This window comes from Heterodontus francisci, chromosome 14, assembly GCF_036365525.1.
Source record: "Heterodontus francisci isolate sHetFra1 chromosome 14, sHetFra1.hap1, whole genome shotgun sequence".
Lineage (NCBI taxonomy): Eukaryota > Metazoa > Chordata > Chondrichthyes > Heterodontiformes > Heterodontidae > Heterodontus > Heterodontus francisci.
In genome coordinates, this window is record NC_090384.1 from 24,553,204 (window position 1) to 24,559,203 (window position 6,000).

The window sequence follows — 6,000 nt, forward strand, 5'->3', positions numbered from 1 at the left end:
TAGCCTTTCTCAAATGTGGAGACCAAAACTGCACACAGTACTCCAGATATGGTCTCACCAAAGGCAGTTATAGACTTCTTTATTCCTGTTCTCCAATCCCCTTGCAATAAAGGCCAACATGCCATTTGCTTTCCTAATTGCTTGCAGTACCTGTATGCTTGTTTTCTGTGTTTCCTCTATGCGTACAGCCAAGTCTCTCTCAACATCAACATTTAAAAGTTTCATGCCTTTGAAAAATTATTCTGCTTTTCTGTTCTTACCAGCAAAGTGAATACCCTCACCGTTCCCCACATTATACTCCACCTCCCACCTTGTGGTCTACTCACCCAACCTGTCTTTATCGCTTTGCAGTCTCATTGTGTCCGTTTCACAGCTTACATTCCCATCTAACTTTGGTATCTTTAGAAAACTTAGCTATATTACTGTCGGTGTCTTTGTATAAGTCATTAATATAGATTGCAAATAGCTGAGACCACAGCAATGATCATTCCAATAATCACAACTTGAAAATGCCCCATTTATCTCTACTCTTGGCTTCCTGTCCATTAACCAATCCTCTATCCATGCTAATATATTAGCCCCAACTCCATGAGCCCTTATCTTGCATAGTAACCTTTTGTGTGGCAGTTTATCAAATGCCTTTTCGAAATCTAAGTATACTACATCTTGGGTATTGCTGAAAACGGAGACATATTGTCGAAGCTTTTTGTCTTGCACTCATCAGGACAATCCACAAGAATACCAATGTAAGGGAAAACAACAACTTTATACCGTATGAGAAGAGAGTGTTGATCGGTTGGCAAGTGGACACTGATTGGTAGAGACATTGCCATGGAGAATGCACCAGTTTATATTGATTGACAGTTAACTGCCAAGCTTTGTTTGAAATTTAAACCAGGAAACTCGACTCTGATTGATCAAGGCATTGCCCTGAGGAATGAACCAGCGAATGGCTGTCACTTATTTTGTTTAGCTTCAACAGGCACAATGTGTGTACATGTTCTTTCTGTCTGCAAAGAACAGGGTCCTGTGTACTAATATATGTAGCTTCCAGTACGCGCAAATTATTTTATTATTTTTTATTTAGAGATACAGTACTGAAACAGGCCCTTCGGCCCACCGAGTCTGTGCCGACCATCAACCACCCATTTATACTAATCCTACATTAATCCCATATTCCTACCACATCCCCGCAATTCCCAAATTACCTACCGATACTAGGAGCAATTTATAATGGCCAATTTACCTATCAACCTGCAAGTCTTTGGCTGTGGGAGGAAACCGGAGCACCCAGCAAAAACCCACGCGGTCACAGGGAGAACTTGCAAACTCCGCACAGGCAGTACCCAGAATTGAACCCAGGTCACTGGAGCTGTGAGGCTGCGGTGCTAACCACTGCGCCGCCACAGTGCGCTACACTGCAAGCCCGACTGACAATCTTAAATTGGTTGTCAGCGTAATTCTTAACACACTGAGGATTATTTAGCAAATGTTGTCAAGTCACAGAATCGCATCTAATGTGTTTTGAGGTTTGCAAGCATGGGCTAGTTGGGTACGGTCTGTACTTTGCCCGTTGTGAGCAGTGGAAGGGACATGTTGTTTGATATGATTTACCGGACTTTGGGACATACAGTCCTAGCATTACACTGGCATTGAAATTCATATATCACATTACTAATTAATGGGAGGAAGTTTGGAGGGCAATACAATCCAGTGTATTGATCAAGTTGTGACTTGTTAATGTGTTGGGGTGTTATGAACAGTGAGTAATGGTTATTGTATTCTATCAATGTAAATTGAAAACTCAATTTTACTGAGAAGCTCTTTGGGTGAACCAGAAGCTTAGAATCATAGAGTTTTACAGCACAGAAATAGGCCCTTCGGCCCAACGCGCCCGCGCCGACCATCAAGCACCAGTCCTAACTAATCCCATTTTCCCGCACTTGGCCCTTAGCCTTGTATGTTTTGGCATTTCAAGTGCTCATCTAAATACTTCTTGAATGTCGTGAGGGTTCCTGTCTCTACCACCCCTTCAGGCAGTGTGTTCCAGATTCCAACCACCCTCTGGGTGAAAATATTTTTCCTCAACTCCCCTCTAAGCCTCCTGCCCCTTACCTTAAATCTATGCCCCCTAGTTATTGACCCCTCTGCTAAGGAAAAAGTCTCTTCCTATCTATCCTATCAATGCCCATCGTAGTTTTGTATACCTCAATCAGGTCCTCCCTCATCCTTCTCCGCTCCATGGAAAACAACCCCAGCCTATCCAGTCTCTCTTCATAACTGAAATGCTCCAGCCTAGGCAACATCCTCTCCATTGCAATCACATCCTTCCTATAGTGTGGTGACCAGAACTGTACACAGTACTCCAGCTGTGGCCTAACCAGCGTTTTATACAGCTCCATCATAACCTCCCTGCTCTTATATTCTATGCCTTGGCTAATAAAGGGAAGTATCCCTTATGCCTTCCTAACCACCTTATCTACCTGTGCTGCTGCCTTCAGTGATCTGTGGGCAAGCACCCCAAGGTCCCTCTGACCCTCTGTACTCCCGAGGGTCCTACCTTCCATTGTATATTCCATTGCCTTGTTAGACCTCCCAAAGTGCATTACCTCACACTTCTCAGAATTAAACTCAATTTGCCAGTGCTCCACCCATCTTACCAACCCATCTATATCATCCTGTGGTCTAAGGCTTTCCTCCTCACTATTTACGACACCACCAATTTTCGTGTCCTCTGCGAACTTACTGATCATACCTCCTATATTCACGTCTAAATCAGTAATGTACACTACAAACAGTAAGGGTCCCAGCACCAATCCCTGCGGTACACCACTGGTTACAGGCCTCCATTCAGAAAAACAACCCTCTACCATCACCCTCTGCCTCTTTCCACTAAGCCAATTTTGAATCCAACCCTTGCACGTGTTTGAAATAAAGTCCTTATTTGCTTTAGTCCCGTGGAGTCGAGACTAGTTACATTTTCTCCACAACAATTTGATGCAGTCGACAATATCCTCAAGGCTTGGTCGCTGGTGGCCGGTCAAACTTTGGCATCAGAGAGCAGGTGAGTACATTTATTTAACCACCTATTAGATAGGGAGGTTGGTGTTCAAGACAGGAAGCTGACGGGCCGATTTGAAGACCCAAACCAAAGAACGGGGGTCCACGGGTAGAATAACTTAAGATGGCGCAGTGCCAGGATCATGGTTCCTTGGGTAAACAAGTCAATATCGTTCTCTGGGTAAAACAGGTGAAGTAACGAACGACCATATAGGAAACGCAGAAAAGAAATAACAATCGGAGAGGGAACGAGAGGTCCATTTCCTACGTGGGAACGATCATAGGGTAGCAAGAGGTCCGTACCCACACAAATAGTAACAATAGTAATAAAACATCAGCCGTGGCAAATAAGGATCCAGAGTGGGGACCCATAGGGTCACCAAATTCTTTGCAGCCAAAAACAAGAAGACTTTAAAATGAACAGGAAGGTTGGGATCCCTCAAGGAAAGAACAGACTAAAGGGAATAATTATATTACGCAAGTGCTATCTTACCATATGTCAGTCTGGAAAGTCTGAATTAACCAGGCTAACTCAGGAAAAGAGACAGGTTACAAGTAAGGGCGATAGCCCGAGTGGGAAAGTGAGAGCTATCAGGTTGAGGTGAGAGGGACAATTTAAACAAGATGCTTTAGTGAAATTTAAAGTGAGTAAAAACAAGTAACTCTGTCTTTGTTTGAGTCTGTATGAATTTTGGAAGCTTCCATGACTTTATATCCTTGTCTATGTAGCTTGTGTGCTAAAAGTCATTAACCCTTTGTGGTCTGGCTTTAATGTTGAAAGTATGAGTCTGTTACTTGTTCTATTCTTGCAAATGTATATTTCTGTGGGAACCTTGAGTCATGTTTTGGGTGTGAACTAGTTGAACCTATGTGTGTTCCTTGGGCTTGGGACTGGGAATTTAATACAGATTTTTGGTACTTTGAATTCATAACCCATTACAGGAATCAATATTTCTAAGTTACTTGGAATTAAGAAAGTGTGAATGTGATTGCTGTCTGTGTTCATTTCAATATAAGATTGTGCACCCAGAAATGGGATATAAAATGGAATTACATTTTAAATTAAAGATGCTGGTGTAGTATTTCAATTTAAAAACTAGTTTTGAAACTGTGAAAAGGCAATGCACAATTTTATAAGAGATAAGCTTCAGCCTTGAAGGCTTGGAAATACCTGGCAGAAATCCAATTTGAAGTTTTTAAATGCTTAACTTTAATTGGACCAAAATTTAAAATTACTTTTTTTTGCAGTTTAAATTAAAGACATGTCTTACTGATTGTTAAAGTATAAGTAAAGGAGATATTGGAAAGATTTAAAGTTAGTTTAAGAGGCCGCTGTTAAGTCTTCATTGTAAGAATGTTAAATAACACTTTCTTTAGTTTTTGGTTTATTGCAGTCATTTGAAAATGCGCCAGAAGAAAGAACATGAAAAATGATGTAATTTACCTTTTCTGTGTAAAAAAGCATGTGCTATTCTGTTCTATGTGTAGTTAATAAGCATTGGTTTGAATTAAGTTTAAATTATTAAGGTTAACTGACCTGTTAAGTAGGGAAAACTGGAATTTCATTAGTGACCACAACAAACTTTGAAGTTATCTTCTCATGGTATGAGGGAGCCAACAAGAGGGAAAAATAAACTCGGCCTCGTCCTCACCAAACTGCCTGCCGCAGATGCATCTGTCCATGACAATATTGGTAGGAGAGACCACAGCACAGTCCTTGTGGATATGAAGTCCCGTCTTCACATTGAGAAACCCCCCACCGTGCTAAATGCGATAAATTTCGAACGGATTTAGCAAATCAAAAATGGGCATCCATGAGGTGCTGTTGGCCATCAGCAGCAGCAGAATTGTACTCAACTACAATCTGTAACCTCATGGCCTGGTATATCCCCCACTCTACTATTACCACTCTACTACTCTACTATCAAGCTGGGGGACCAACCCTGGTTCAATGAAAAGTGCAGGAGGGCATGCCAGGAGCTGCACCAGGCATACCTCAAAATGAGATGTCAACCTGGTGAAGCTACAACCCAGGACTACTTGCATGCCAAACGGCATAAACAGCATACGATAGACAGAGCTAAGCGATCTCATAACCAACAGATCAGATATAAGTTCTGCAGTCCTGCCACATTCAGTTGTGAATGGTGGTGGACAATTAAACAACTAAAGGGAGGACGTGGCTCCACATATATCCCCATCCTCAATGATGGGGGAGCCCAGCACATCAGTACAAAAAAGATAAGGTTGAAGCAGTTGCAACAATCTTCAGCCAGAAGTGCCGAGTTGAAGATCCATCTCGGCTTCCTCCTGAGGTCCCCAGCATCACAGATGCCAGTCATCAGCCAATTCAATTCACTCCGTGTGATATCAAGAAACGACTGAAGGTACTGGATACTGCAAAGGCTATGGGCCCTGACAACATTCTGGCAATAGTACTGACGACATGTGCTCCAGAATTTGCTGCGCCTCTAGCTAAGCTGTTCCAGTATAGCTACGACACTGGCATCTACCAAGCACGTTGAAAATTGCCCAGGTATGTACACAAAAAGCAGGACACGTCCATCCTGGCCAACCACCGCCATCAGTCTACTCTCAAATATTCAGTAAAGTGATGGAAGTTGTCGTCAACAGTGCTATCAAGCGGCACTTGCTTAGCAATAACCAGCTCAGTGACACTCAGTTTGGGTTCCGCCAGGGCCACTGAGCTCCAGACATCATTACAGCCTTGGTTCAAACATGGACTAAAGAACTGAACTCAAGAGGTGAGGTGAGAGTGACTGACCTTGACATCAGGGCAGCATTTGACCGAGTAGGGCATCAAGGAGCCCTAGCAAAACTGGTGTCAATGGGAATGGGGGGAAACCTCTCCGCTCGTTGGAGTCATACCTAGCGCAAAGGAGGACAGTTGTGGTTGTTGGAAGTCAATCATCTCAGCTC